Below are 17,040 nucleotides of genomic sequence, written 5' to 3' on the forward strand. Positions count from 1 at the left end.
AGATAACAGGGCAATGGCACTAGTCGGAACCCTCCAATCGGCACGACGTGGGGGTTAAATTAAGCTCCTGGTGACCCCTTGACATTATAATCGTCCAACAAAGCGTCTGATTGGCCGGGTCTGAGCTCATAGATTACTGCATGTGTGGCATGATCTCACTGCCCAATTACCCTCTGTCTCCTGTGCCTCCCAGGAGGGGGTGGGTATAGGGGGGGGGGAGGGGGTGTTACACATCTAATAACTGATAATCGATACCTCCGATCTCCCTGTAATATACGCCTGGCAGATGGCCGCAGCCAACCATAGCCCCCCGAGACCCCGTTTATTTCTATCCTGCTCGCTGGACAGGCCAAGTGCATTGTGGGTCATGTAGTCCATTAACCTCTTAGGGATACATTGCCTGCCCCGTGCGGCGGCGCCGTTAATATTAAGCAGTGTTTTCGCCGACTTTCCAAAAAGAAAACTGCCCAAAAAAATTTCAAAAAATTCTTGGACATTTTTGCGTTTTTTTTTTTTTTTAAATAAAATTTGCCGATTTGTGGAGTGAAGGATTTTTTTTCTGCTCGGTGAACTCTTGTCCTTTCTCTCTAGATGCAGATGTTCCAGTCCCTCTATGGTGGCTTTTCTCACTTGATCGATGGGGTGTGTGGCCCCTTGGCCCCTCGGATGTCAGTACAGGGCAGGTTACAGAGGCCAATGGGATGGAAATGAGCTGCGAGAATCTGAGGGGAGGGGGAGGGGGTTCAGAAAAGTATCGAAGAATATAAAATGGAAAAAAAAATGAAACATGCCGCAAAATACCCAGAATTCAGTGTTCTTATGGGTGAACCTGTGACATTACATTCTGTCTACTTACATTTTCTTTGTGCAGCTTATAAAGGAGGGTGTCAATTAAGGACCCCCCCTCTATGAACTTCATACGACCTTATAGGGCACATGGAACGTAGACCGCCCCTATAATCATCCTTACATTGAAATATTCACGTATTCAGCCCCGTCTCGTAACAGTGGCCTTCCCCTTTAAGGTGAAGCTCTAGTTTGGAGCGTTGTATTAGTGAAGTGCATTATGGGCAATATAAATAGAGGAGCAATCCCTATAATAGCCCTGCAGGGCGGCAACAAATTATAGGATTGCTTTCCTGCCCAGCACAATGCAGGTATGACTCTTCCTTTACATGGTGCCCCCTAAAATCTTCACCTCCTTGTAGTTTTATCAGAATGGTCTTCACCTCCTTGTAGTGTTATAAGAATGGCCTCCACCTCCTTGTAGTTTTATCAGAATGGCCTTCACCTCTTTGTAGTGTTATCAGAATGGCCTTCACTTCTTTTGTAGTGTTATCAGAATGGCCTTCACCTCCTTATAGTGTTATCAGAATGGCCTTCACCTCCTTGTAGTGTTATGAGAATGGCCTCCACCTCCTTGTAGGTTATGAGAATGGCCTCCACCTCCTTGTAGGTTTATCAGAATAGTCTCCATCCCCTTGTAGTGTTATCAGAATGGCGTCCACCTCCTTGTAGGTTTATCAGAATAGTCTCCACCCCCTTGTAGGGTTATCAGAATGGCCCCCACCTCCTTGTAGTGTTATTAGAATGGCCTCCACCCCCTTGTAGGGTTATCAGAATGGCCTCCACTTCCTTGTAGAATGGCCCCCACCTCCTTGTAGTGTTATTAGAATGGCCTCCACCCCCTTGTAGGGTTATCAGAATGGCCTCCACCCTCTTGTAGTGTTATCAGAATGGTCTCCACCTACTTGTAGTGCTATCAGAATGGTCTCCACCTCCTTGTAGTGTTATCAGAATGGCTTCCACCCCCTTGTAGGGTTATCAGAATGGCCTCCACTTCCTTGTAGTGTTATCAGAATGGCCTCCACCTCCTTGTAGTGTTATCAGAATGGCCTCCACCTCCTTCTAGTGTTATCAGAATGGCCTTCACTTCTTTGTAGTGTTATCAGAATGGCCTTCACCTCCTTGTAGTGTTATCAGAATGGCCTTCACGTCTTTTGTAGTGTTATCAGAATGGCCTTCACCTCCTTGTTGTGTTATCAGAATGGCCTTCACCTCCTTGTAGTGTTATGAGAATGGCGTCCACCTCCTTATAGTGTTATCAGAATGGCCCCCACCTCTTTGTAGGTTATGAGAATGGCCTCCACCTCCTTGTAGGTTTATCAGAATGGTCTCCACCCCCTTGTAGTGTTATCAGAATGATGTCCACCCCCTTGTAGGGTTATCAGAATGGCCCCTAACTACCTTGCAGTGTTATCAGAATGGCTTCCACCTCTTTGTAGTGTTATCAGAATGGCCTTCACCTCCTTGTAGTTTTATCAGAATGGCGTCCACCTCCTTATAGTGTTATCAGAATGGCCTCCACCTCCTTGTAGGTTATGAGAATGGCCTCCACCTCCTTGTAGGTTTATCAGAATAGTCTCCACCCCCTTGTAGTGTTATCAGAATGGCGTCCACCTCCTTGTAGTGTTATCAGAATGGCTGCCACCGCCTTGTAGTGTTATCAGAATGGCCTCCACCTCCTTGTAGGGTTATGAGAATGGCCTCCACCTCCTTGTAGGTTTATCAGAATGGCATCCACCCTCTTGTAGTCTTATCAGAATGGCCTCCACCCCCTTGTAGGGTTATCAGAATGGCCTCCACCTCCTTGTAGTGTTATCAGAATGGCCTCCACCTCCTTGTAGTACTGTCAGAATGGCCTCCACCTCCTTGTAGTGTTATCAGAATGGCCTCCACCTCCTTGTAGTGTTATCAGAATGGCCTCCACCTCCTTGTAGTATTAAGAGAATGGCCTCCACCTCCTTGTAAGTTTATCAGAATAGTCTACACCTACTTGTAGTCATATCAGAATGGCTTCCACCCCCTTGTAGGGTTATCAGAATGGCCTCCACCCTCTTGTAGTGTTATCAGAATGGCCTCCACCCCCTTGTAGTGTTATCAGAATGGCCTCCACCTCCTTCTAGTGTTATCAGAATGGCCTTCACCTCTTTGTAGTGTTATCAGAATGGCCTTCACCTCCTTGTAGTGTTATCAGAATGGTCTACACCTCCTTATAGTGTTATCAGAATGTTCTCCACCACCTTGTAGTGTTATCAGAATGGCATCCACCTCCTTGTAATGTTATCAGAATGGCCTCCACCTCCTTGTAGTGTTATCAGAATGGCCTCCACCTCTTTATAGTGTTATCAGAATGGCCTTTACCCCCTTGTAGTGTTATCAGAATGGCCTCCATCCCCTTGTAGTGTTATCAGAATGGCCTTCACCTCTTTGTAGTGTTATCAGAATGGCCTTCACTTCTTTTGTAGTGTTATCAGAATGGCCTTCACCTCCTTGTAGTGTTATCAGAATGGCCTTCACCTCCTTGTAGTGTTATCAGAATGGCGTCCACCTCCTTATAGTGTTATCAGAATGGCCTCCACGTCCTTGTAGGTTATGAGAATGGTCTCCACCTCCTTGTAGGTTTATCAGAATAGTCTCCATCCCCTTGTAGTGTTATCAGAATGGCGTCCACCTCCTTGTAGGTTTATCAGAATAGTCTCCACCCCCTTGTATGTTTATCAGAATGGCCCCCACCTCCTTGTAGTGTTATTAGAATGGCCTCCACCCCCTTGTAGTGTTATCAGAATGGTCTCCACCTCCTTGTAGTGTTATCAGAATGGTCTCCACCTCCTTGTAGTGTTATCAGAATGGCCTCCACCCCCTTGTAGGGTTATCAGAATGGCCTCCACTTCCTTGTAGTGTTATCAGAATGGCCTCCACCTCCTTGTAGTGTTATCAGAATGGCCTCCACCCTCTTGTAGTGTTATCAGAATGGCCTCCACCCCCTTGTAGTGTTATCAGAATGGCCTCTACCTCCTTGTTATGTTATCAGAATGGCCTCCACCTCCTTGTAGTGTTATCAGAATGGCCTCCACCTCCTTCTAGTGTTATCAGAATGGCCTTCACTTCTTTGTAGTGTTATCAGAATGGCCTTCACCTCCTTGTAGTGTTATCAGAATGGCCTTCACGTCTTTTGTAGTGTTATCAGAATGGCCTTCACCTCCTTGTTGTGTTATCAGAATGGCCTTCACCTCCTTGTAGTGTTATGAGAATGGCGTCCACCTCCTTGTAGGTTATGAGAATGGCCTCCACCTCCTTGTAGGTTTATCAGAATAGTCTCCATCCCCTTGTAGTGTTATCAGAATGGCGTCCACCTCCTTGTAGGTTTATCAGAATAGTCTCCACCCCCTTGTAGGGTTATCAGAATGGCCCCCACCTCCTTGTAGTGTTATTAGAATGGCCTCCACCCCCTTGTAGGGTTATCAGAATGGCCTCCACTTCCTTGTAGAATGGCCCCCACCTCCTTGTAGTGTTATTAGAATGGCCTCCACCCCCTTGTAGGGTTATCAGAATGGCCTCCACTTCCTTGTAGTGTTATCAGAATGGCCTCCACCCTCTTGTAGTGTTATCAGAATGGTCTCCACCTACTTGTAGTGTTATCAGAATGGTCTCCACCTCCTTGTAGTGTTATCAGAATGGCTTCCACCCCCTTGTAGGGTTATCTGAATGGCCTCCACTTCCTTGTAGTGTTATCAGAATGGCCTCCACCTCCTTGTAGTGTTATCAGAATGGCCTCCACCTCCTTCTAGTGTTATCAGAATGGCCTTCACCTCCTTGTTGTGTTATCAGAATGGCCTTCACCTCCTTGTAGTGTTATGAGAATGGCGTCCACCTCCTTATAGTGTTATCAGAATGGCCCCCACCTCTTTGTAGGTTATGAGAATGGCCTCCACCTCCTTGTAGGTTTATCAGAATGGTCTCCACGCCCTTGTAGTGTTATCAGAATGATGTCCACCCCCTTGTAGGGTTATCAGAATGGCCCCTAACTACCTTGCAGTGTTATCAGAATGGCTTCCACCTCTTTGTAGTGTTATCAGAATGGCCTTCACCTCCTTGTAGTTTTATCAGAATGGCGTCCACCTCCTTATAGTGTTATCAGAATGGCCTCCACCTCCTTGTAGGTTATGAGAATGGCCTCCACCTCCTTGTAGGTTTATCAGAATAGTCTCCACCCCCTTGTAGTGTTATCAGAATGGCGTCCACCTCCTTGTAGGTTTATCAGAATAGCCTCCACCCCCTTATAGGGTTATCAGAATGGCCTCCACCTCCTTGTAGTGTTATCAGAATGGCCTCCACCTCCTTGCAGTGTTATCAGATTGGCCTCCACCCCCTTGCAGTGTTATCAGAATGGCCTCCATCCCCTTGTAGTGTTATTAGAATGGCCTCCATCTCCTTATAGTCTTATCAGAATGGCCTCCACCTCCTTGTAGTGTTATCAGAAAGGCCTCTACCGCCTTGTAGTGTTATCAGAATAGCCTCCACCCACTTGTAGTGTTATCAGAATGTTCTCCACCACCTTGTAGTGTTATCAGAATGGCATCCACCTCCTTGTAGTGTTATCAGAATGGTCTCCACCTCTTTATTGTGTTATCAGAATGGCGTCCATCTCCTTGTAGTGTTATCAGAATGGCCTCCACCTCCTTGTAGTGTTATCAGAATGGCCTCCACCTCCTTGTAGTGTTATCAGAATGGCCTCCACCTTCTTGTAGTGTTATCAGAATGGCCTCCTCCTTGTAGTGTTATCAGAATGGCCTTCACCCCCTTGTAGTGTTATCAGAATGGCCTCCACCCCCTTGTAGTGTTAGCAAAATGGCCTCCACCTCCTTGTAGGTTATGAGAATGGCCTCCACCTCCTTGTAGGTTTATCAGAATGGCATCCACCTACTTGTAGTCTTATCAGAATGTCCTCCACCCCCTTGTAGGGTTATCAGAATGGCCTCCACCCCCTTGTAGGGTTATCAGAATGGCCTCCACGTCGTTGTAGAGTTATGAGAATGGCCTCCACCTCCTTGTAGTGTTATCAGAATGGCTGCCACCGCCTTGTAGTGTTATCAGAATGGCCTCCACCTCCTTGTAGGGTTATCAGAATGGCCTCCACCTCCTTGTAGGGTTATGAGAATGGCCTCCACCTCCTTGTAGGTTTATCAGAATGACATCCACCTACTTGTAGGTTTATCAGAATGGCATCCACCCTCTTGTAGTCTTATCAGAATGGCCTCCACCCCCTTGTAGGGTTATCAGAATGGCCTCCACCTCCTTGTAGTGTTATCAGAATGGCCTCCACCTCCTTGTAGTGTTATCAGAATGGTCTCCACCTCCTTGTAGTGTTATCAGAATGGCCTCCACCTCCTTGCAGTGTTATCAGATTGGTCTCCACCCCCTTGTAGTGTTATCAGAATGGCCTCCATCCCCTTGTAGTGTTATTAGAATGGCCTCCCTCTCCTTATAGTCTTATCAGAATGGCCTCCACCTCCTTGTAGTGTTATCAGAAAGGCCTCTACCGCCTTGTAGTGTTATCAGAATAGCCTCCACCCTCTTGTAGTGTTATCAGAATGTTCTCCACCACCTTGTAGTGTTATCAGAATGGCATCCACCTCCTTGTAGTGTTATCAGAATGGTCTCCACCTCTTTATTGTGTTATCAGAATGGCGTCCATCTCCTTGTAGTGTTATCAGAATGGCCTCCACCTCCTTGTAGTGTTATCAGAATGGCCTCCACCTCCTTGTAGTGTTATCAGAATGGCCTCCACCTTCTTGTAGTGTTATCAGAATGGCCTCCTCCTTGTAGTGTTATCAGAATGGCCTTCACCCCCATGTAGTGTTATCAAAATGGCCTCCACCTCCGTGTAGTGTTATCAGAATGGCCTCAACCTCCTTGTAGTGTTAGCAGAATGGCCTCCACCTCCTTGTAGGTTATGAGAATGGCCTCCACCTCCTTGTAGGTTTATCAATAAGGGCATCCACCTACTTGTAGTCTTATAAGAATGGCCTCCACCCCCTTGTAGGGTTATCAGAATGGCCTCCACCTCCTTGTAGGGTTATCCTATTGGCCTCCACCTCCTTGTAGTCTTATCAGAATGGCCTCCACCCCCTTGTAGGGTTATCAGAATGGCCTCCACCCCCTTGTAGGGTTATCAGAATGGCCTCCACGTCGTTGTAGAGTTATGAGAATGGCCTCCACCTCCTTGTAGTGTTATCAGAATGGCTGCCACCGCCTTGTAGTGTTATCAGAATGGCCTCCACCTCCTTGTAGGGTTATGAGAATGGCCTCCACCTCCTTGTAGGTTTATCAGAATGGCATCCACCTACTTGTAGGTTTATCAGAATGGAATCCACCCTCTTGTAGTCTTATCAGAATGGCCTCCACCCCCTTGTAGGGTTATCAGAATGGCCTCCACCTCCTTGTAGTGTTATCAGAATGGCCTCCACCTCCTTGTAGTGTTATCAGAATGGCCTCCACCTCCTTGTAGTGTTAAGAGAATGGCCTCCACCTCCTTGTAAGTTTATCAGAATGGTCTACACCTACTTGTAGTCATATCAGAATGGCTTCCACCCCCTTGTAGGGTTATCAGAATGGCCTCCACCCTCTTGTAGTGTTATCAGAATGGCCTCCACCCCCTTGTAGTGTTATCAGAATGGCCTCCACCTCCTTCTAGTGTTATCAGAATGGCCTTCACCTCTTTGTAGTGTTATCAGAATGGCCTTCACCTCCTTGTAGTGTTATCAGAATGGTCTACACCTCCTTATAGTGTTATCAGAATGTTCTCCACCACCTTGTAGTGTTATCAGAATGGCATCCACCTCCTTGTAATGTTATCAGAATGGCCTCCACCTCCTTGTAGTGTTATCAGAATGGCCTCCACCTCTTTATAGTGTTATCAGAATGGCCTTTACCCCCTTGTAGTGTTATCAGAATGGCCTCCATCCCCTTGTAGTGTTATCAGAATGGCCTTCACCTCTTTGTAGTGTTATCAGAATGGCCTTCACCTCTTTGTAGTGTTATCAGAATGGCCTTCACTTCTTTTGTAGTGTTATCAGAATGGCCTTCACCTCCTTGTAGTGTTATCAGAATGGCCTTCACCTCCTTGTAGTGTTATCAGAATGGCGTCCACCTCCTTATAGTGTTATCAGAATGGCCTCCACGTCCTTGTAGGTTATGAGAATGGTCTCCACCTCCTTGTAGGTTTATCAGAATAGTCTCCATCCCCTTGTAGTGTTATCAGAATGGCGTCCACCTCCTTGTAGGTTTATCAGAATAGTCTCCACCCCCTTGTATGTTTATCAGAATGGCCCCCACCTCCTTGTAGTGTTATTAGAATGGCCTCCACCCCCTTGTAGTGTTATCAGAATGGTCTCCACCTCCTTGTAGTGTTATCAGAATGGTCTCCACCTCCTTGTAGTGTTATCAGAATGGCCTCCACCCCCTTGTAGGGTTATCAGAATGGCCTCCACTTCCTTGTAGTGTTATCAGAATGGCCTCCACCTCCTTGTAGTGTTATCAGAATGGCCTCTACCTCCTTGTTATGTTATCAGAATGGCCTCCACCTCCTTGTAGTGTTATCAGAATGGCCTCCACCTCCTTCTAGTGTTATCAGAATGGCCTTCACTTCTTTGTAGTGTTATCAGAATGGCCTTCACCTCCTTGTAGTGTTATCAGAATGGCCTTCACGTCTTTTGTAGTGTTATCAGAATGGCCTTCACCTCCTTGTTGTGTTATCAGAATGGCCTTCACCTCCTTGTAGTGTTATGAGAATGGCGTCCACCTCCTTATAGTGTTATCAGAATGCCCCCCACCTCTTTGTAGGTTATGAGAATGGCCTCCACCTCCTTGTAGGTTTATCAGAATGGTCTCCACCCCCTTGTAATGTTATCAGAATGATGTCCACCCCCTTGTAGGGTTATCAGAATGGCCCCTAACTCCTTGCAGTGTTATCAGAATGGCTTCCACCTCTTTGTAGTGTTATCAGAATGGCCTTCACCTCCTTGTAATTTTATCAGAATGGCATCCACCTCCTTATAGTGTTATCAGAATGGCCTCCACCTCCTTGTAGGTTATGAGAATGGCCTCCACCTCCTTGTAGGTTTATCAGATTGGCATCCACCTACTTGTAGTCTTATCAGAATGGCCTCCACCCCCTTGTAGGGTTATCAGAATGGCCTCCACCTCCTTGTAGGGTTATCCTATTGGCCTCCACCTCCTTGTAGTCTTATCAGAATGGCCTCCACCCCCTTGTAGGGTTATCAGAATGGCCTCCACCTCCTTGTAGGTTTATCAGAATAGCCTCCACCCCCTTATAGGGTTATCAGAATGGGCCCCACCTCCTTGTAGTGTTATCAGAATGGCCTCCACCCCCTTGTAGGGTTATCAGAATGGCCTCCACCTCCTTGTAGTGTTATCAGAATGGCCTCCTCCCCCTTGTAGTGTTATCAGAATGGTCTCCACCTCTTTATTGTGTTATCAGAATGGCGTCCATCTCCTTGTAGTGTTATCAGAATGGCCTCCACCTCCTTGTAGTGTTATCAGAATGGCCTCCACCTCCTTGTAGTGTTATCAGAATGGCCTCCACCTTCTTGTAGTGTTATCAGAATTGCCTCCTCCTTGTAGTGTTATCAGAATGGCCTTCACCCCCTTGTAGTGTTATCAGAATGGCCTCAACCTCCTTGTAGGTTTATCAGAATGGCATCCACCTACTTGTAGTCTTATCAGAATGGCCTCCACCCCCTTGTAGGGTTATCAGAATGGCCTCCACCTCCTTGTAGGGTTATCCTATTGGCCTCCACCTCCTTGTAGTCTTATCAGAATGGCCTCCACCCCCTTGTAGGGTTATCAGAATGGCCTCCACTCCCTTGTAGGGTTATCAGAATGGCCTCCACATCGTTGTAGGGTTATGAGAATGGCCTCCACCTCCTTGTAAGTTTATCAGAATGGCATCCACCTACTTGTAGGTTTATCAGAATGGCATCCACCCTCTTGTAGTCTTATCAGAATGGCCTCCACCCCCTTGTAGGGTTATCAGAATGGCCTCCACCTCCTTGTAGTGTTATCAGAATGGCCTCCACCTCCTTGTAGTGTTATCAGAATGGCCTCCACCTCCTTGTAGTGTTATCAGAATGGCCTCCACCTCCTTGTAGTGTTAAGAGAATGGCCTCCACCTCCTTGTAAGTTTATCAGAATAGTCTACACCTACTTGTAGTCATATCAGAATGGCCTCCACCCCCTTGTAGGGTTATCAGAATGGCCTCCACCCTCTTGTAGTGTTATCAGAATGGCCTCCACCCCCTTGTAGTGTTATCAGAATGGTCTCCACCTCCTTCTAGTGTTATCAGAATGGCCTTCACCTCTTTGTAGTGTTATCAGAATGGCCTTCACCTCCTTGTAGTGTTATCAGAATGGCCTTCACCTCTTTTGTAGTGTTATCAGAATGGCCTTCACCTCCTTGTAGTTTTATCAGAATGGCGTCCACCTCCTTATAGTGTTATCAGAATGGCCTCCACCTCCTTGTAGGTTATGAAAATGGCCTCCACCTCCTTGTAGGTTTATCAGAATGGTCTCCACCCCCTTGTAGTGTTATCAGAATGGCGTCCACCCCCTTGTAGTGTTATCAGAATGGCGTCCACCTCCTTGTAGGTTTATCAGAATAGTCTCCACCCCCTTGTAGGGTTATCAGAATGGCCCCCACCTCCTTGTAGTGTTATCAGAATGGCCTCCACCCCCTTGTAGTGTTATCAGAATGGTCTCCACCTGCTTGTAGTGTTATCAGAATGGCCTCCACCTCCTTGTAGTGTTATCAGAATGGCCTACACCCTCTTGTAGTGTTATCAGAATGGCCTCCACCCCCTTGTAGTGTTATCAGAATGGCCTCCACCTCCTTGTAGTGTTATAAGAATGGCCTCCACCTCCTTGTAGTGTTTACAGAATGGCCTCCACCCCCTTGTAGTGTTATCAGAATGGTCTCCATCTGCTTGTAGTGTTATAAGAATGGCCTCCACCTCCTTGTAGTGTTATCAGAATGGCCTCCACTTCTTTGTAGTGTTATCAGAATGGCCTTCACCCCCTTGTAGTGTTATCAGAATGGCCTCCTTCCCCTTGTAGTGTTATCAGAATGGCCTTCACCTGTACAAGAAACCATTCTAATAATATTACATTAGGGGATTGCTCTTTATGCAATTTCTCAATGTCATCTTTAAAGTGGTTCCAAGATGGTGATTCCCGTTATTATCGGGTGTAAAAAAGATGGCGTCTTTCCAGGGTCATAAGAGGGGAGTCCAAGTACCTATTAGCGGGAAAGCACACGTTACACTTGGCGTAATTTTTTTTTTTTTCATATTCATCGTGCCTGCAATTGGCAAACGCTTTATTATATGATTATTAACCCCTTGTGATATACGGTCATACAGCTCAGTCAAGATCACGGTCCGGCCTTGTATATTGCGCCGTCGTCTTCGAAACTGTGAACTTCACCCCAAAGATGGATGGAAGGACATTTACTTTTTTTCTTCTGGTGTTTGGTCCGGATCATGGAGCAGCATGTTGAGTGGCGGCAGATTGCGGGCGATGTGCGGCGGTTTATGCGGCGTCGCACCTGTGTTTGGAGGTGCAGGGAGCCGGTCACCTTTTGTTTGGATCAGCAGGGCTCGGCAGGCTGGATGAGGGCAGATGGGAGGGGTACGGGGAGCGTGCAGCCTTCCCATCTCACAAAGAGAACAGAGGCCGGAGCGCTCAATAGAAGTGCAGCGTCCCGTGGCATTATAGCTCCCCCCAATCTTGCCACACGGGCCCCCTCGTCAAGCGCACCATAATCCCCCCTTGACAACGTAGAGATGGATCACATTACACCCCTCACGCTGGCCCCAGAGGTGGAGCAGGAATATTGGGGGGGCTGCGAGCCTCACACACCCCTTAACCCACGATGCAGAATGCGCAGAGCCCCTCCCCCCACACCACTGCATAGAAACACGCCGCTGAGCCGTACAGTGCATGTGTCACATGAGCTTAAACATATGCACCCTGAAAAAAAAAAGGGGGCGATGGGGACGCAATAAATCTCTCAACGTAGAACAAAGGTTACAATGCCCCGCCAGCTGCGCGTTTTACAGATGCCCCGTCCTGCAGTCCCTGCTCCTGGTCTCTAGGTGGCACTACAGTCTGATTGGAGCCAGAAGTATAGATCCACTATGAATCATTTACAACTGATACGGCCAATAATGAGGGGAACAAGTGAGCACACGTGTTATACCGGCGGGCACAGGACTTTCACAGGTTAACCCCACGTGCTGCACGCAAGAATCATCTCAGGGTTTTCTGAAAAAAATATCAGGAGTGGCAGAGATGAATTTGTCCTATCTATCTATCTATCTATCTATCTATCTATCTATCTATCTCATATCTATCTATCTATCTATCTATCTATCTATCTATCTATCTATCTATCTATCTATCTCATATCTATCATCTATCTATCTATCTAACTAACTATCTCATATCTATCTATCTATCTCATATCTATCTATCTATCTATCTCATATCTATCTATCTATCTATCTATCTATCTATCTATCTAACTATCTCATATCCATCTATCTATCTATCTATCTATCTATCTATCTCATATCTATCTATCTATCTATCTATCTATGGCGCAGGTCACAGTCTATAGTTCGTATAGTGTACCTGTGGCAGCTCGGACAGTAGCAAGGCAGGCTCGGCTGGGACTAGGCAGCAGGTAGACATCAGGCATGGAGTAGCAGGACAGGCGTGGAATACAGCATAGCACAACTACAGCTCAGCACGGCACTTGACCAGGTAGCACGGGATACAGGAACGGGAAACACTGGGAACTAGAAAACACTAGGAGACCATTTGCACAGACAAACTTTGGGTACGACAACAACGCTCAGGCAAGGAAGGAATTGGCTGGGCACCTCTTATAGTCCAGGGTACTCATGGGCTAATTTTACATTAAAGTCCGGTGCGTGCTTCCCCTTAAAGAGCGGGCACGAGCGTGCGCACGCACCCTACGGGGCCCGGCCAAGGTGAGCGGAAGTGAGCGCTGGCGTCTCCTGAGAAGGAGACTGGGGCCAGCGCTCACAGACCCATGGCTGCGGCCGTTAGGAGGTGAGTGAGCCTGATGGCCATGGGCATGAGAGTATCCCCCCTCTTACGCCCCCTCTTCTTGGGGTCAGCGAGAGAGAAACTTCTCCAGAAGAGTAGGAGCATTGAGGTTCTCCTCTAGCTCCCAGGACCTCTCTTCAGGACCAAAGCCCCTCCAATTCACCAAATAAAAAGTCTTTCCTCTTACTTTCTTGGTATCCAAGATCTCCTTAACCTCGAAGGTGTCTGTAGGACCGCTGGAGGCAACTGCAGGGCTAGGAGTCTTGGTAAAGCGGTTCGGAACCACCGGTTTCAGGAGGACATGGAAGGAGTTGAGGATCTTGAAGGTAGAAGACAGCCGAAGCTTGGAGGCGACAGGGTTGATCTGCTGTAGGATCTCAAAGGGTCTGAGGAACCTGGGAGCAAATTTGTATGATGGCACCCTCAGTCGAATATTCCTGGAGGACAGCCTTCGTGTCAGGGGGAAACTGAGGAGGTTCTCTTCTCCTTGTGTCCGCCTTCCGTTTCATGTGGTCGACTGCCAGTAGGATGGAGGATCAAGTCTGCTGCCAGATCTGCAGAAAGTCCCTAAAAGCCGTGTCAGCAGTTGGTACCTCGGACGTATCAGGCGCCGGGAGAGGAATTTGTGGGTGTTGGCCGTAGACAATGAAGAATGGTGTATTCCTTGTGGACTCGCTGGTGTGATTGTTGTATGAGAATTCAGCCCACGGGAGCAACTGCATCCAGTCATCATGCTGCTTGGAGATTAAGTGGTGTAGGTAGTTCTCGAAGATCTTATTGATCCTCTCGAGCTGACCATTGGACTGAGGATGGCAGTCCAACTTTACACCTAGGAGTCCGCAGAGGGCTCTCCAGAACTTCGAGGTGAACTGAACCCCCCGATCAGACGCAATATGCTGCGGCAGGCCGTGCAGGTGGAAGATGTGCTGGATGAAAATCTTGGCCAGTTGAGGGGCAGAAGGAAGACCGGTCAGAGGAACGAAGTGGGCCATCTTAGAAAATCGATCCACCACCACCCATAAAGTACTGCATCCCGCAGAGGGAGGCAGATCCGTAATAAAGTCCATAGCTATATGCTGCCAGGGAGCATCAGGCACAGGCAATGGCTGGAGCAGGCCAGCAGGTCTGGAGTGAGCGACCTTGTTAGCTGCACACACTGAACAGGAAGACCCAAAGTTCATAATGTCTTTGGGCAGCGTGGGCCACCAGAAATGACGGGCAATCAGATCCCGGGTCTTACGGGTCCCCGCGTAACCTGCCAGTCTAGAGGAGTGTCCCCAGCGGAGGATTCGCCCTCTGTCAGCCAGCTGCACAAAAGTCCTCCCTGGAGGAATGTCCCCAACTTGCAGGGGATTGACAGAGACAATGCAAGACGGATCAATAATGTTCTGTGGAATTTCCATGGTGTCTTCTGTCTCGCAAGACCTGGACAACGCATCAGCCCTCACATTCTTGTCGGCCAGGCGATAATGGAGCTCAAACTGGAACCTGGTAAAGAACAGTCACCTCCTGGCCTGACGATTGTTCAGCCGTTGGGTCGTCTGGAGATAGGTGAGGTTCTTGTGGTCAGGATGGGGTGAGCTGCGCCCTCTAGTAGATGTCTCCACTCCTCCAGGGTCAATTTGATGGCCAGTAACTCCCGATCTCCAATCGAGTATTTGCGTTCTGCGGAAGATAAGAGCTTAGAGAAATATCCACATACCATTGACTTGCCCTTGGAGCCTTTCTGGAACAGGAGTGCACCAGCACTGACAGAGGAGGCGTCCACCTCCAACGATAACTGTAGAGAGACATCTGGATGATGGTGGATAGACGCTGACGTGAAGGCACTCTTCAGGCAATTGAATGCGGACTCTGCCTCAGGAGTCCACACCTTGGCGTTCATGCCCTTCTTGGTGAGGTTAGAGATAGGAGATGTCAGTGAGGAGAAGTTTGGGATGAACTGTCTGTAAAAATTGGCGAATCCCAGAAAGCGCTGTATGGCCCTCAAGCCTTGAGGGCGTGGCCACTCCAGGACGGACTTTACCTTTTCAGGATCCATCTCGAGACCTCGATTCGAGACGATGTAGCCCAGGAACGATAGAACATCTCTCTCGAATACGCACTTCTCCAACTTGGCGTACAGACGATTCTCCCTTAACCGCAGCAAAACTTGACGGACACGTCTCCGATGAGTCATTGGATCTGGAGACAAAATCAAGATGTCATCAAGATAGACTGCAACACATACATAGAGGAGGTCACAGAAAATATCATTAACGAACTCCTGGAGGACCGCGGGGGCATTACACAGGCCGAAGGGCATTACTAGATACTCATAGTGTCCATCACGGGTGTTAAATGCAGTCTTCCATTCATCACCCTGGCGAATCCGGATTAGGTTGTATGCCCCACGCAGGTCTAGTTTGTAAAAAATCTTGGCACCACGTATACGATCAAATAATTCTGTGATCTGGTTGAGACCCCGGTAGTCTATACAAGGACGCAGAGAACCATCCTTCTTTATGACGAAGAAGAACCCGGCTTCTGCCGGGGAGGAAGACTTCCATATGAAGCCCCTCTCCAAGTTCTCCTTAACATAGGCGGACATGGACAGAGTCTCTGGCAAGGAGAGAGGATATACCCTACCACGGGGAAGGGATACACCAGGAATCAGCTTGATAGGACAGTCATACGCCCGGTGTGGGGGCAGCGTCTCCGCCTCCTTCTTGCTGAAGACGTCCGAAAATGCCGCAAAATGACCCGGCAATCCTGCCAATGACTGAGGCAGAGGAGGCTGAGCCAAACGAATCTTTCCCAGGCAACGGTTGTGACACTCGGGACCCCACTGGAGAACCTCTTCAGAGTTCCAATCCAGGACTGGGGCATGTAGTCGGAGCCAAGGCAGGCCCAGCAGCACGGGGTTAACAGCCTTGGATAGGACATAGAATGAGAGGAGAGCCCCTACTTGGAGCATCAGCGCCTATGTCACAGCTATAACTGGGTCTGGCAGAGGTAGTCCATTTACCAATGCAACCATCAAAGGTCTCTCCAGAGGGGTAGTGTGTAATTGAGGAAGATCCACCAGGTCTCTACAAATGAAATTAGCAGCGGATCCAGAGTCCAGATACGCAGAGACCTGATGCGTTTTCTCGCCGGACACTATGGTCAGTGGTATGGACAATTTAGACGGAAGTCCTTTTTTACCCAAGGTTGTCTCTCCTACCAACCCTAGGCTGTGGGGCTTTTGGGGACACAGACGCACAAGATGGCCTCCGAGGCCGCAATATAGACAGAGTCCCGAAGTGCATCTGCGTTGTTTCTCCTGGGTAGATAGCTTACACTGGTCCATCCTCGCAGACTCCTTAGGAGGATCGGCATCTGAGGACAGTAGAGGTTGCTGCAAGGGTGGGGCCGGACTAGGAAGGCCTCCCTCCCGACTCATTTCTTGCCGTTCTCAGATCCTCATATCAATCCGGGCGGACAGAAGGATGAGGTCATCCAGGGTAGACGGTAGATCTCGAGCGGCAAGTTCCTCCTTAATCTTAGGAGACAGTCCCTGCCAGAATGTAGCCACCAGGGCCTCATTGTTCCACAATAGTTCTCCCGCCAGAGTGCCGAAGTGGATGGCGTACTCGCTCACGGCGGTGTCTCCTTGGCGTAGGTTTAGCAAGTTAGCTGCTGCAGATGAGACTCGTCCAGGCTCCGCAAACACCATGCGAAATGTCCAGAGGAACCCCTGGAAGTTACGGGTCTCTGGCCCTTGTCCCTCCCAGATAGGATTCGCCCATGCAAGAGCCTTGCCAGTGAGGAGAGAGATGATGAAAGCGACCCTTGCGCCATCAGACGAAAATGCACGTGCATACAGACTGAAGTGGATCTGGCACTGGTTCAAAAATCCACGACAGGTACCTGCGTCTCCATCATAGCGGTCAGGAAGTGGCAAAGAAAATGAGGATCAACACTGCCAGGAGGTGTAGTCTGAGGATCAACACTGCCAGGAGGTATAGTAGGAGGAACTGCAGCTTGTGCCTCCTGCCGATGTGCGAGAATGTTCAAGGCCTGGAA

At 48.4% G+C, this 17,040-nt stretch overlaps 1 protein-coding gene across 5 annotated transcripts in view; it reads left to right on the forward strand.

Moving 5' to 3' along the window:
- The window catches only part of KLHDC9 (kelch domain containing 9), a 101,881-nt gene that overhangs the window by 76,126 nt on the left and 8,715 nt on the right, over positions 1-17,040 (forward strand). The window lies entirely within an intron of this gene.

Source organism: Rhinoderma darwinii, chromosome 12 (assembly GCF_050947455.1).
Source record: "Rhinoderma darwinii isolate aRhiDar2 chromosome 12, aRhiDar2.hap1, whole genome shotgun sequence".
Taxonomy (NCBI): Eukaryota; Metazoa; Chordata; class Amphibia; order Anura; family Rhinodermatidae; genus Rhinoderma; species Rhinoderma darwinii.